We start from the raw sequence: 16,387 nt of genomic DNA on the forward strand, positions 1-16,387 counted from the left end.
AAAAAAAAAAAAAACAACAACAACAACAACAAAAAAAAACTAGTCTCCGCTTAACGGTTCTAACTCTCCTTTCTAACCCTATCTGGGGGCCCGGAACCATTAGATACTGCCAAGTGCGATGCAAAATTTCGCTTTCTCCCCCAGTTCGCAGTGCCTGGGAGCCGCCAGGGTTACCCGTCTGTTCTGATGCCACCGCGAGATGGTCCCCGAGCTCCGGGAGAGTCCTCAATGAAAGGATTCCGCGGCTCTGCCTCTATTATTATACCGTAAATCTTTTTAAATTCTGGAACTAATTATATAGAGGATATGTCTCAATTTGTTCTGCATTAATGCCACAGTGGGGATGGAGGCCAGGCTGTGGCCAGAGCAGATACGCAGGCCCATGAAATTGATGAACTGAGAGTTGCTTCCAGTCCTGAGCGCACCATCTGGAATTCCAGTCTGAGGTTACAATTAGAACTCCTGACCCCAGATTCAACTTTGCAAACAACGGGGAAAAAAATGGGGAAAAGAAAAACCACTAGAGAGAGAAAAAAAAAAAATATTCTGCACCTGTTTAAAAAAAAAAAATCACACACAATCTTAAAATCTTTCCATCTTAGCCAATTCTTTCCAAATATTTCTTTTGTGTTTTTTAACCTATAAAAGATAATGGAATATGTTTTATAGACTGGATTTTATCTCATCCCCTTTCCCTCTCCCAACTGCCCTCAGTTTAATAGTTGTCAGTTTTACCTCAGTGTTTAATTTAATTATGTAGGAACAAAATATTTCTCAGTAAATTAGCTTGCTAAATATTCTGTCACATTTACTTCCCCTTTGAGAAATAGCTTAATTACAGAACTCTACCTGTGTCTAGGAACTTTTTTTTTCCTTTTCTTTTTTGACTGCGATTCCAGCTTAACTGTAAGCAGAGATTTTATTTGTGCAGTAATTTTATTTGTGTTCTAAATTAGTTTGGCCAATTTCTTCCCTGTTTCTTTAGTAACATGCTGCTTTATTTTCCTCTCACTTTGACCCCCTGAAGAAAATGAAGGGCCAGGCAGTACTGGAGAATCTGTTAAATTTATTAGCATAAATGCTTAGACAAAACGAGATATAAATCATTCAGATGTATTAAGCCATAAAGTATCCCAATGAAGTCAGCCCCTTGCCAGGGTCCTGCTGTATAAATGTTCATATAAAACAAGGTATCGGTATTATCTTTCAAACTGAATATATGTTGTAAAAATATCCAAGGTTGTGTTAGGAATATGGTGGGGGGGGGGTGTCGGTGCAGCAAGACAAGAAGGGGTTATTCTTTAGAGCAGCCTGTTAGCATAGTGGTGGCTCAGAAAGTACGGTGGAAAGGAAAAAGCTCAACTGTTGCATTTGGAGTCTTCTTAGATAATATGTTTTTACAGAAAGGTGTTGGGATATATTTGGGAGCAAAAGAATAAGAAAAAAAAAAAGGTGACTAGATGGAGAGTGGCATTGCTTTCTGAATGCATTTTCCCCCAAAGGTCAGTTTAGCTTCAGAAAAGTGCACCCAGAGGAAGCACTGGCTCCTCACACAGATAACAGATTAGCCAGCAGTGAAGAGCCACCTGGGCCTTCCTCTGGGAACCAGGATATCCAGCCGCTGGTCAGCAGAAGGATGTGTATTCATTCGTGGTAGAAGAAGAAGAAAGCACTTGGGTGTGAGGAAGGGGAATGGACAGAATTCTTAGCAGAGGTTTACCAAGACAAAAATCAGACACAGTGTTTAAGCAGCAATTGCTCATGAAGTTCATAACCATGGCTCTCTGTAAATCTTGGCAAATCAGGGTTTGCCTTTTGGAAATGACTGTTTTCAACACTTAAAAAAAAAAATCAAATTGTCCACCAGAAAAAGGGAATAGCTCACCTCCCCCTCCCTTTTTTTTAAAGCAGGGATATCCTCATCCTTTTGGTGCCATTCATTCATTCATTCCTTCACCATGCAGCAAAGATTGTCAGGCATTGTAGCAGCAGTGGGAACACAGGGTAATGACAGGCTTACCCTGCTCTCACAGTTAATATTCCAGTAGGTATGACTGATACTTTACAAGGAAACAAATGAGATATTTTCTTTTTTTCTTTCTTTCTTTTTTAGATGAAGTCTAAAAAAGACTCCTCTGTTGCCAGGCTGGAGTGCAGTGACACAACCTTGGCTCACTGCAATCTATGCCTCTTGGGATTCAAGCCATTCTCCTGCCTCAGCCTCCCAAGTAGCTAGGATTACAGGTGTATGCCACCACACCCAGCTAATTTTTATATTTTTAGTAAAGACAGGGTTTTACCATGTTGGCCGGGATGGTGTCAATCTCCTGACCTTGTGATCTTCCCACCTTGGCCTCCCAAAGTGCTGGGATTATAGGCTTGAACCACTGTGCCCAGCCGAGATATTTTCATATAGTAGTAACTGCTATATAAGAACAAGGAGATCTGTGAGATTGGAGAATGACTAAAGGTGAGATGGGGATGAAGAGCAACAGATAGCCCTCACTTCTTTTTGCCTTCTGCCCATGCTACCACATTTCAATGTGTTTTTAGGAAGTATTCCACCCTACTGTCCAAGTGCAGGAAGGATTTGAAGGATTTGGAATGGCTGGTCTGGATAAATCTCTGCCCACAAGACTGGACTTTATGGAATCGGCAGGGCAGCTCTTTATATAGCTGGCTTAAAATCATCACCACTAGCTGAGTGACTCTGAAGGCTATTTAATCCCTGAGAAACTCAGTTTTCTTCTCTTCAAGATAAAAAAATAACAGAAAGTTATGAGGACTAGATAAGGTAAGGCATATAAATTTCTTAGCCTTTAGGAAGTATTCAATACATGGTTTGCTTCTAATTAATTGATAAGTTATAGGCTTAGTATTGATCTTGGTGTGAATTAAGAAAAGGTGGAAATCTTTGCTCTTGTTGGATCAGGGGGAAGAGCAGGAAGGGAAGCCTTTGCTGAATCTGACCTTAAATGAGGTTGTTGCCAACTAGAAGGAAATTTAAATCATTTTGCCCTATACCAGAACCCTAAAACAGGAAATGTGTGGCTTTTGCCTCAAAATCAAGCTTAGGTTCCTTCTTTTAGTACAGAAGTCTATAAGTTAACATTAGCCTGACACTCTTAGAATAGCATTGTTCCTTAGAACCACATTTCAGGTTTGCAGCCCTTGTCCAGGATAAAGAATTCTGGCATAGGTATAAAAGCACCTGAACTCAATTCCTTTCTCTGCCAGTTACCATGATCTTGGGGAAAAAACTTCAGCCCTCAATTTTTCAGTAGCTTTATCTGTAAAATGGAGATGATACAAAACGAAATAAAGAATCCATGGGTGATTTGAATACTACAAAGTGCTGCACGGTGCAGAAGACCATCATGGCATCTGTTACATGTGAACATGAGGAAAGGAGTATGTCTATTCAGAACACTGGGGCATGTTGCTTGCTCTCACAGTTCTTCATTTCTAAGTGGGCATAGTACCTTTAGTCTTTCAAAACGATACCTAGCATACAGTGTGTGCCATGTGAGTGTCACTGGTACAGTTACTGTTCCTGTTCTCTGGCCATCTTCTTGGGCCGAGGATTGAGCCTTATAATTTTCACACAAAGAGTTTTTTACTGTACAAGTTTACAGTAGTATAGAGAGCAAGGCTTTGGGATCAGATGGCTGGGGTTTAAAGCCTCCTCTGCTACTTATTTTCTGTATGGCTTTGGGTGACTTCCTTAATTCCTCTGAGCGTTAATTTTCATAGCTGTAAAACAGGACTAATGATACTGTCACTTTACAGGGTTGTTTTTATAACAAATTAAAACACTATATGTAAATTTCTTACATGGTGCTGGCATGTAGTAAGAACTATCAATAACTGGTAGTTATTAAACTTGCGATTTTTCTAATCCGACAATATTAGCTATGACTTAAAACAGATGAGCCCTGTTAGAGCTTGAATTAGAGCGTGATTCTGAACAAACACAGAAAGTAATTTCTAGCTTCCTTTAAACTCACCTATACCACACTGAAATCTCACTCTTTCGCATATGAAAGACTTTGCAACCAAGACATTGACAATGATATTCTTTTTGACTATGAGCCCTTTAGGTTAAAATTTTGAATCTCATTTATTTTTAATGGGTTTCTTTGCAAAATACCCAGCGTATGTCAAGGACATTGGTAATCCCATGTTTTTCAGAATATGCAGGAAATTGGTTTCAGCCAATGGAGAGAAAAAGTAGTTTGATCTCCTTCCTGGAGTTACCACATAGCATTTATTAATAGCTCTGTAAACGATGTGGAACACAGTATCAGCTTGCTGTTCAAAATATGACAAAAGTTTATGAGAAGTTGCTTAGGAAAAACAAGATCTAGTCATTAGAAATCTGACACTGGTCAATAGTACATTTATTCCAAGTCTCCATAAATCACAAACAAATGAAACTTCTATTGTGATCACTGTTCCAGATCTAAAAGACCCTCCCCTTACTTTGGTAGAAATTAAGTACATTTTAGGAAGCCCAGTATTTTTTCCTCTACCAATAGAGGCTAATTACAAAATTTCCCAAGAAATAATAAATATTAAACTCTAATCAACAGATGTGACACAAGATAAATAAGCACATAACTTAGCTTTCATTCCCTATGTAGGGCACATGTTTATCTTTAATTATCTCCAACCTGGGAATGGCATAAATGTTATCTGTTTTATTTATTATTTGTATCTAGAGTGACACTACATTTTGATTTTGCCCAGGACAGTCTCCGCTCAAGCTGTTGTCCCAGATTAATTATTAATTACTCTCCTTTTACTCTGAAAAGTATTCTACTTTTGATGGTAAATAAGGACTTCACTTCCTTAAAATTTTATTTTATTTTTTTTTAAAAAAGACAGATTTAAGAAAGCCATTAGAGCAAGGGTAAAATATGGGCTAAGTGGGGCTAATGAGAAGAAAAAAAGATTGAATTCATATTAGTTTCAAAAGATGCAGATAGTTTCTATAATTGAACATAATACAATTCTGAACTTCCTGACAGCCAACTAAGAAAGGGAGAAATAGCACTGGTTTCATATCTTTCATGATGCAATGAAGGAAAGAAGCCTAGTTTTTCAGAAGAGATGAACTTTTTCTAGTACTAAACTCTAAGAAGAACTTAACATACTGCCTTTCTATAAGAATTATCAGACAATGGTTAGTGACTTCAGCAATAATGTTTCAAAAGATACAGCGACATTCTCTGATAGTTTCTTTCAACCCGATGTCCACAGCATTAAAATTGTGGTTCTGTAAACTCTAAGAGGAGAGACAATAATATAGTCCCTTTTTGTAGTTTTCTGAGAGATCTGACCTGATTCAAATTAACCTGATTTGTTAATTTTTAGAATGTCTCTATTGGTAATTTTAAAAAAGCATCTTTTATCCATTAATCATCAGTTAACTTGAACCAGAATCAAAACACTGCAAAGGACTTGACCACTGTTCTCCAGAATCTGCAAACAATTTGGTGAGAGCTCTAAGGCAGTGGTTGTTCTCAGTTGAGATGATTTGCTCCCCAGCAGATATCTCACAACATCTAGAGACGCTGTCACTACTTGGAGTAAGAAGGCATTCATTAGGCCGGGCATGGTGGCTAGCGCCTGTAATCCCAACACTTGGGAGGCTGAGGCGGGCAAATCATGAGATCAAGAGTTCGAGACCAGCCTCACCAACATGGTAAAACCCCATCTCTACTAAAAATACAAAAAATTAACTGGGTGTAGTGGTGGGCGTCTGTAATCCCAGCTGCTCAGGAGGCTGAGGCAGAAGAATCATTTGAGCCCAGGAGGCAGAGGTTGCAGTCAGCCAACATTATGCCACTGTGCTTCAGCCCTAGCAAAAAAAAAAAGAAGGCACTCATTAGATGCACAATCCTGGCATCTAGTGAATAGAGGCCAAGGATGCTGCTAAACTTTCTGTAATGTACAAGACAGACCCCCAGAATAAAGAATTATCCAGCCTAAAATATCAATAGTGCCGAGACTAAGAAACCCTGCCATAGGGTACTGTTAGAAGAAGGAATGCCGACATCATTTTTAGCTGGAGTAAAAGAAAAAAAAACCTCATGGGGAAGAGGACATTGGGCTAGAGTCCTCCATCCCACCCAGTGGAGCTGGTGGATGTCTCTCCCCAAGCTCAACAAATGTCAGGGAAAAAAACATAAGAAGAGGCAAGTCATGTGAAAATGCAATTCACAAAGGGAATTGTGGTTAAACTCATTTAACCAGAAAGGAGGAAGAATCCATGTAAAGCATTAAGAAAGAAAGCCAGATAGCACATGCAAATTCAGGACAGAGTTTCTGTTCTGATGTTATGCTCCAAGATCCCTAAATATTGCTGGTATTTTTTAAAACCATACAAATCAAGGGCAGCATAAACTTTTATGTTCCCAGAGATGGTCTTTGAAATACTGTCAAATATTGTATACGTGGATATGTGCATATTTTGCTTCCTCTCCTCCACATCATTTTTTACCACTTACATAATAGGGATTCCTTGGAACTCAGTTTTATATCACATTAAATTTAAAAATGGGTGCCTACTTAAAAATACAACCTATCAAGGCACAGAAAATTCTGAACCACTGCTGTAATGAATACATCAGGAATCTCCATTAAGAAATACTATTCTGACCTAGTTCTCTGTGTCATGCTGCAGATTGTCCTTCTCTTGACTCATGGAATGCTTTGTGAGAAAGGACTACAAAGCCGGGTCCCTCGATATTAGCCATTTCACCCTTCAAAGTTCAGCCAGGAGTGGGACAGAACCCTCGTCACCATGTCGACATGTTTACATCTGGCGTAGGAAAATACTGCTGTTGCCCAATTTGGCTTCCCAGTCCATTCACTTGCCTGGAGACATATATTTTATGCTTTCCTTTGATGATTTACAAATAAATTAGCATGATTCACTAAGATCTGCCAGCATATATGCATTACTGGAGAAATCTGAGATGTTGAAAAAGTATTGTAATTTATTATATCCCAAACTTTCTTAAGAAAGTTTCTTAAGAACCAAATAAATATCATCAGCTAGTTTATATACCTGACATATTTATTGCAGCATTCCCGCTGAGCACTTCCCATTGTCACGTGTTCTCACACATTGTTTTCACAAATTGTGTTTTGAAAGAAGTCAAGGGAAATTCAGGCCAGAGAAGCAAGATGTTATCTTTTGGAAAGGATGAGCCCACTCTTATGGAAGAGGATAATCCATTCAGAGGTTTGTGAAGCCAGTATCCTCCAGTGGGTGTGATAAATCCACAGCGTCTGAATCCAGGATTTTGCACTGGGACCTTGAAGCTGCATGAACAATTTAGTCATGTTCCAAATAAACACAGTGTATCATTATTATTATTGGATAAACATGAACATCTGTTAGGTCAAGTCTGCCCTGTTTCCTTAAAGGCAACTGGAGTCCCTGAACTTTGTTCTCATATGTCTATTACAGATGGATCTGAGATGGGTGTGTAATGCCAGAGCAGCCTCTTGATCATCTCTGTGTTTGGAAACCAGATTTTAAAAATAAAAGAAAATTGGCCAGGTGCAGTGCCTGTAATCTTAACACTTTGGGAGGCTAAGGTGAGCAGATCACAAGGTCAGGAGATTGAGACCGTCCCAGCTAACCTGGTGAAACCCCATCTCTACTAAAAATACCAAAAAAATTTAGCTGGACATGGTGTCATGCGCCTGTAGTCCTAGCTACTCAGTAGGCTGAAGCAGGAGAATTGCTTGAACCCGAGAGTCGGAGGTTGCAGTGAGCCAAGATCCTGCCACTGCATTCCAGCATGGGCGACAGAGCAGGACACCGTCTCAAAAAAAATAAATAAATAAGCCACCTGCTCATTTCAGGTGGGTCACATGCGTAGAGAGCACCAGAGACTACGGTTGCCTTCTCAATCCCATCAACAGAGCTATTTTTAAAAGATGAGAATATTTGAGTCAGCCCCCTTCTTCATTTTTAAAGCGATGTGGTGCATATTTTCAGTAATTATTTGGGGCGAGAGGAATCTAAATGTCACCATTCTCTTGTCCTAACTCAGCCTGGTACCATCCCAGCTGTCACTAAGTGGGGACAGAATACAGAGGATGATTTCTCACCAGGCTGAATCAGCAGTTTGCCAGTTTGCAGCAGGTTACAACTGTAAGAGACTTTACAAGCGTCTAGTCCTACCCCTCATTTTTCAGATAAGACATTGATACGATCCGCAAGAGATCATGCACCTAGTTAGTGGCAGAGCTTTGCCTAAGGCCAGGAAATAAAATCTATCTTTCTGGAGCAGCATTCATTGATTTGCACTTACTGAGTACCTTTTACAGGCCCAGCAACTAAACTGGGATGCAAAACCTGGCCCTCAACTTGCTTACCATCTGGCTGTGCTTCAGGACTTGATCATCACTGAGCCAGGATGTGCAAGGATACAGGAAGTATCCTTGTAACAACCCTCGCTTTTACCATATCCAAGAATTCTCTCCAGTTCCTCCCTGTGTTATTCAGGAAGACTAAAGGCCACTTAGTTAAGTTTTACAAAGAGGGCCCCTGGTGACTATGTAAATACTTAGCTCATCACTACATTGTGAAAATTAGGAAAGCATCCTCGTACTTCATGGAGGAGGACCCGACTTGTAAAGATACCTAAAGTACTAACAGCATCTTTTTGCCTAAATTAACTCAATGATGCCTCATAGAGGTTTAGCAACAAGGATACCCGAAGGGGGACCTCTTCTGATTTGGAACTGAATTGAAGGGACTGGTTGATCAAACCCAAAAGCACAAGTGTTTTGGAGCTGCATTTAGTAGCAGAGTCAAAGGAAGATAATCAGAGAGCCACACAGAAATTGTTAATCTTCGTCACCCTGTATTATTTGCCTATTGGATGCTGATGAAATGCTGACCGCATTGGGCGGGGGAGGTTGGGGGAGTGAGTATTACAAAACGTGCAAACACGCAGACATTTACCAAAGATCAAGTTCCAAGATGTAAAAATCAAACAAAAAAGAATTTCTCCTAATTTGACTCCCAAAAGACCTGAAAAGCATTTCAAACGTGTCCAGTAAGGCATCAAAAATAATTATTCCAGAGAGGAATCACTCCCTTGGTTGTTTTGATGTAATTCTGTCTATAAACAAATTTTCTAAACCACTGCCTTGGCTTCCTTTAAAAGGTCTCTAGAACAAAAGTACTTTGGGTGACCCCAGGATTACTGAGCAACAGTAACCAAGGATGTGGATGAGGCTGAAAAAGATAAAAACAGATGAGGCACTTTTTGATGTCAGAACTAAAATAATGTATAATTAAAATGGAATGAAATGCAGAAGTTTAGAAACAAATAATCCTATCAAGAAAATTAGCAAGCTCATTTAAGAGAACGTTAAGATTTTTTTAAAAGCATCCTATAAAATCACTCTTATGCTACCCAGATGGCTCTAGGGGTGACTTCCTCATGTAATTAAAATTCGCTGTCCTCCTCTTTTCCTCCTCCTTCTCTCCTCCACCTCCTCTTTTTTTCCACAATAATAGTTACTGTTATCGGCCATCACTAATTGAGTGCCTAGGCTCTCTTTGTACATTCCCTGCACTTCTCACAGCAGCCATTTCAATTAGAGGTTGTTCACCATTTCTTAGATGAGGAAATGGATGCTGGGAGGTTCGGGTTTCCCACAGTTAGCCATCTAGAATGCGGTGTAGCCAGAGCAGCAGTCTTTAGTTTGGAGGACACAGCATCAGAATTCCAGAAGGAAGTGAGGTGAACATAAGGAAACAGGGAACCCCTTTGGCACCAGTGCTTGGGATAGCTTATGCTCTGAGTCAAACCTACTGTGCGATCCAATCATGCCAATGTCCACAGGCCCAAGTACAATTAAATTGCATTGACACAGAATCTGTTTCCACCATACAATGTCAACTGAAGTCCGACCCACCTTCTTCTTGTTTGTATCAAATTTCTAGCGTACCTTCTTAGTACAATAGTTATGCTGTGTCCCTGAAATTGATTTGTTGTTATTATTGTTGTTAAATATAGTGAACAGCATTGCCAGTGCTCTGTTGGGGAGTTACAAAAAGAAGTTGCTATTTCCAGGAATCCCAAGGTGGTGTTTTTCTTCTTCACTATCATTCCTCTCTCTCCAAACTTGAATTTTCATCTGCCAGGGTTGAGTGGAGCAGGAGTGGAATGCATGAGCACACCAATATCATATTTCAATAAAGCAAGAGCCAGCTCTATTGAAATGTCCACTTGGGTTTTTAACATGGTAGCGCTCAGAAGATCTCAGAGCTAGGCTATTTCTGATGGTCACAGGGGGAAGAAAATGTAGAGGTTTCTGCATTTATAAAACCCAGAGGCTCATAAGTAGTATTGAATTAAGCGAGCCAGACTGTGTGTTGCTGAAGTCTTCATCCTTTCTGTGCTCTTAACATGAATCCTGTCTCTGCTCTTCCCTTTCACAGTGACCTCCCATTTACTGAGCTGGTCCTTCTCACTCTCACCTCTCCCTTCCCCACCCTTCATCTCACAAGCAATCCTGAAGGACTGAGCTAATGGAATATTACAAAGAAAAAAGGAAAATAACTTCACAGGGGCAAATTTGCACCTTCCACATTCATTAAAAGACAGAATTCCATTAGGGTTGATTTTCTAGGTTTCTTTTATAGTTAGGAAGAGAGAGGTGTTAGATATCCCAGGCAGGGAGTCAGAAGCTGAAAGCTGAAACAGTTCTGCCAGTTTGAGAACCTCAGGAAGAGAGCCAGGGCTACGCAGTCAGGCATTTGGGATCATATCCCTTCTAAGAAATGTGCCTTGGTTCCAGTTACTCCTTTATCTCTGGCAACAAGCACCAGGGTCATGAACTAATAAGGACTGTGGGTGGAACTTGGAGCCAGAGCCAGAGGATGTCCCGCCCTGCCTGTCAGGGTTTAACCCAAAAAAACAAGAGCAGCGTTCCTCACCCAGGATACCCTTAGAGGGTTAGAAGCAAGCAGCTTCCCACTTGGTCCAGCTTTCTTCTGCACCCCTTCAGGATACATAACTGAAGCTGTGGGGCTTCATTTGGGCCATTTGGCCTCTTTGTGAGGCAGGCAGCCATTGGCAGGCTAGCAATAGCAGAAAGTTACCAAGGATCAAGAGTAGCTACCTTTCATAGATGGTCCTTAACTGACTGGCACCGTGTTACATTTTTCTTAAATTATTTCATTTAATTCTCACAACAATCCTGGGTGAAAAGTCATTTTAAAATCCTAATTTTATAAATGAGACATGGAGAGCTTGTCATTTGTTCAGAGTCCCACAGCTAGAAAATGGCAGAGCTGGCCAGGCCCAATGGCTCACACTTATAATCCCAGTCCTTTAGGAAGCCGAGGCAGGTGGATCACGAGGTCAGGAGATTGAGTCCATCCTGGCCAACATGATGAAACCCTGTCTCTACTAAAAATACAACAATTAGCTGGATGTGGTAGTGTGTGCCTGGGGTTCCAGCTACTTGGGAGGCTGAGGCACAAGAATCGCTTAAACCCAAGAGGCAGAGTTTGCAGCGAGCCAGGATCATGTCACTGATACTCCAGCCTGATGACAGAACAAGACTCCATCTCAAAAAGAAAAAGAAAAGGCAGAGCTCAGGTTGAAGGGATTCTAAAGCCTTTGATGTTAACTGTTACAGCGTCTGAGAGGAGTGAGTAAATCATCCAGGTACCAGTGCTAGTCAAGGTCCTGTGGAAACTCTTTCAAATGGGGCAATCAAAGAACACTTAATGAGCAGTCTCTCGTTTTTGTTTTTGTTTTGAGACAGTCTCATTCTGTCGCTCGGGCTGGAGTGAGGCGGCACAACCTCTGCCTCCCAGGTTCAAGCAATTCTCCTGCCTCAGCCTCCCAAGTAGCTGTGACTACAGGCATACACCACCATGCCCAGCTAATTTTTATATTTTTAGTAGAGGCGGGGTTTCACCACATTGGCCAGGGTGTAATGATGGGTCTATTTTAAAAGGTGTGGTCAGGATTAAGGGAAACCAGTGAGGGATAGTGAAGTTCCCTGGCTCTAGACACTGTTAACATCCCTGTGGCTGAGAGAGGAGGGAAGAGGAGAGAGGGGTTCTGGAACCCAGACAGAGGAATTGAAGTTGCTGGAGAGAGTGGAGAAGACTGCTGTAGAGAAAGGCCGAACTGCAGAAAGGAACATGGTCGACTTGAGCTGACTTGGCAGGGAAGGAGCCAAGGTACACATAGCCTGACCTCATTCTTCTTTCTCCCTCCAGGCTCTGCCACTATTTCCCATTGGCCAAACCCTACTAGAAGAGAAAGGCTAAGAAGCCCGCTGGTGCCATCCATACAGGTTAGCCTCCAGGGCCCAGAGTAGGATGAAAAAAGGCAGAGATGTGTTGAGGGAGCATTGTATATCTGAAAATAATTTTATTCCAGCCTTTTCTTGACTGACATTTAGCTGTTTATATGATTATACATTGAACATAATTTTTTCTCAGACTTTGCAGACGTTGCTCTTTGCTGCTAACTTCTAGCATTGCTTTTGAGAAATCCAAATCCACTGTGAGTCTTGAACCAGTATGTGCAACTAGCATTTTCTCTCTAGAAGTTGATAGAATCTTCTCTTCATGAGTTCACTGAACTGCCCAAGTCAGTTCCCAATAATCCTTGTTAAAAAAGAAAGAATCTGGCCGTACACAGTGGCTTACGCCTGTAATCCCAACACTTTGGGAGGTCAAAGCGAGTGGATCATGAGGTCAGGAGTTCGAGCCCAGCCTGGGCAAGATGATGAAATCCCATCTTTACCAAAAAATACAAAAATTAGTCGAGTGCCGTGGCAGGCACCTGTAATCCCAGCTACTTGGGAGGCTGAGGCAGGAGAATCGCTTGAATCCAGGAGGCAGAGGTTGCGGTGAGCCAAGATCACGCCACTGCACTCTAGCCTGGGTGACAGAGCAAGACTCCGACTCAAAAAAAGAAAAAAAGAATCCATCTATTTAGCAAATGATCTAAACACATTTTAGAATGATAACTTACAAGGACAGAAAAAGATATTACTTATTGATATGTGAAGAAATCACTTTTCCCTTCAGGCAGAATTTAGAACACAAGCTAATATAGGTCTTGAATTGTAAATCCTGTTGTAAGAGGCATTCTTTGGGCAAACAATGTTAACGATGAGAAGAAAACAATTCACGATTGCGGCAGCATCCAGAGTTAGTTTTCTCCTCAGCATCTAAAATACCTTAGTTATCCTGTTCTCACATGAAATTGCTACTGGGATTCCCGAACACAGGCCCAGGTTAGCACTAAACAACGCGTGTCTCTAGAGCAACAGACCCTTCAAAAAGCCGACCTACTAGACATTTCTCTGATAAAAATCATGTGCTTTTTTCTTACTGAGCTTACCATTTTATGGAAATAAATGTTAGCTGGGAAGAGAATGTGCCCTGTTATAGGAACCCACCATTCAGTAAGTCGTAGCCCAGACACAGAACAATTGGTGACGGAGACTCTTTTGTGAGCTGTGGCTCCTCATGGAGCCCAAGTTGTTTGGAAGGAGATGATTTCCACAGTCCGTGAACACTGAAGATGAGACTGGCTTGGGGCCACACGCCAAACTGCACAGCCAGTAAGAGCTGCTTCCATCAACCCACAGCAGCTCTGACTTTTTAAATCAATTAATTTATTTGAGACGGAGTTCCACTCTTGTTGCCCAGGCTGGAGTGCAATGGCACAATCTCAGCTCACTGCAACTTCCACCTCCCAGGCTCAAGTGATTCTCTTGCCTCAGCCTCCCAAGTAGGTGGGATTACAGGCACGTGCCACCACACCTGGCTAATGTTTGTATTTTTAGTAGAGACGGGGTTTCTCCATGTTGGTCAGGCTGGTATTGAACTTCCAACCTCAGGTAATCCACACCCCTCGACTTCCCAAAGTGTTGGGATTACAGGCGTGAGCCACTGCACCCAGCCTATATATTTGTAACAATAGAAAAGAAACTACCACAGGGAAGAGAGAGAACAATGGCGTTTTGACAAATGGAACAAAGATAGAGTGTGACTGACAATTCAGGTCAGAAGGAGAATTAAGGCACAGGAAGACTGACGTCCGTCGGCCTCCTTGCCAAGAAGCAAAAACTCAGGGGGAGGCGTCCAGCCACATGCGAACTGGCTCAACAGTGGCCATTGTGTTTCAGCAGTTTTGTCGGATGTTTTCTATAAAAGAGCACTTTTTCTTGGACTTGAAACATTCTTAAATGCATGATCGACACATACAGTAGTATTTCTGAGACCTAAGGAAGGAAGAACCGGAGGGAGGTTGTGGGATTCCACTGAGAAATGTTCTCCTTTGTCTCCTCGGAGATCTTTGAAGATGGTTCAGATAAAGTTGCTGCCAGTGAAAGGAGCTAGGCTCAGAAACCTCTAGTTGCCCTTTCTAGACTTGTAATCCTCTGAAAAATGGAAATTAGGAAGCGTTCATTTATGACCTTGAAAAAAATCGTTTACAAAAGTATATTATAACGTATCAGTAAAACGAGCTGGAAAGAGGGTTTATGTGAAAGTTCATGTGAGAAACACAGCTATTAACAGGCATGCCATTCCCCACCTTGACCCCAGCAGGAATGTGTAAATTGTAACATATGGAATGTAAGCCCTGACGAGATGTTTCATAAATCTGCCTGGCAATGAGCATCACAAGGCCCTGCATGAGAACAGGCCCCAGAAAGAGAGAGACAGTGAGTGTTGTGCCTGACAAGGTCTGATTTTAATAAGCTCAGACTCTGACAATCAAAAATTTCCACACAATATTCTTTAATAATATTGATTATTTCCTGACAAAGGGGGCACTTTTTCATGGGACCCAGCCCAGGTAATATGTACATCCATCCATTCATTCAGCCATTCAAGATGTATCTACTGAGGGCCTGCAATATGACAGATGACACGTCAGGCACTGCAGATACAGTGGAGGGCAGGAGGGACACTGTGTTGCCCAGTAGGGTTTACTATATGTAGGAAAACAGATATGAAACAAGTAATAGACTTTGAGACCAGCCTGGCCAACATAGTGAAACCCTGTCTGTACCCAAAATACAAAAATTAGCTGGGTCTGGTGGTGGCATATGCCTGTAATCCCATCTACTTGGGAGGCTGAGGCAGGAGAATTGCTTGAACCCAGGAGGTGGAGGTTGCAGTGAGCCAAGATTGTGCCATTGCACTCCAGCCTGGGTGACAAGAGCGAAACTCCATCCCACAAGAAAAGAATAATAATAATTTTAATTGCAGTTTTGATCAATGCTGTAAAGGAAAATAGCAGCACTCTGCCAAACTTTCTATATGCATGATCTCATTGAATCCTCTAACAATTCTCTGCAGTAGATACTACCATTAGCCCCATTTTAGACAGAAGAATACATGGACAGAGGAGACATGGAGGTTTACTTGTCTCACCCAAGGTCACGCAGCTCTGGAGTGGTGGAGTTAGCATACAGAGTCAGTGTGAGTCCACACCCCAAGTTCCTGACACTAATGCCCTTTTTTTTTATGAGCTGGGTGAGGAAGTGGGTGCTAATTTAGATTTGAGGTTAAAGAAAATACCTTTCAGGATGAGATTTTAGGCCAAGCCTCAAGGATAAGTAGGAATTAACTGGGCAAAAGATGGTAGCAGGAGTATTCCAGAATTAGGGAATCACATGTCCAAAGGCCCTGAGGCAGGAAGGTGGTTGGCCGTGGGTGTTGATGTGGAGGCCAGTGTGACAGGATTGAGTGGTGTGTGGGATGAGGCTGGAGAGGCAGAAAAGAGTCAGAGTAGGTGGAGCCTTGAAAATCATGTTAAGATACCTTGAACTAAATCCTGAGCGGAGTGGGAGCTCCTGGAAGACTTGGCTTTATCTGGGGCTGATTGCTGTGGTTCCAGGCATAACTACTGCTGCAGCCAGGAAAAGAGACGTGTTCTCCCCATGGGAGACCGAGCTTGTTCCTGAGCTAGTAACTCACCCCTCCTTCCCAGCATCTTCTGTAGAAGTGAATGGATTCTATATACTTCTCCTTTAGCAGACTTCTGCCCCCGGAACGGTTAGAAGACAATGATATCAAGAAAAGACTGACAAATGCAGAAGTTCATTCAGCACTGAGATCTGCTTAATATTAATCTCAGTGGCCAGGCGCAGTGGCTTATGCCTGTAATCCCAGCACTTTGAGAGGCTGAGGCAGGTGGACCACCTGAGGTGAGGAGTTCGAGACCAGCCTGGCTAACATGGTGAAACTCTGTCACTACTGAAAATACAAAAATCAGCCAGGTGTGGTGGCACGTGCCTGTAATCCTAGCTGCTTGGGAGGCTGAGGCAGGAGAATCACTTGAACTCAGGAGGCAGAGGTTGCAGT

Source organism: Cebus imitator, unplaced genomic scaffold (assembly GCF_001604975.1).
Source record: "Cebus imitator isolate Cc_AM_T3 unplaced genomic scaffold, Cebus_imitator-1.0 Scaffold521, whole genome shotgun sequence".
NCBI classification, from domain to species: domain Eukaryota; kingdom Metazoa; phylum Chordata; class Mammalia; order Primates; family Cebidae; genus Cebus; species Cebus imitator.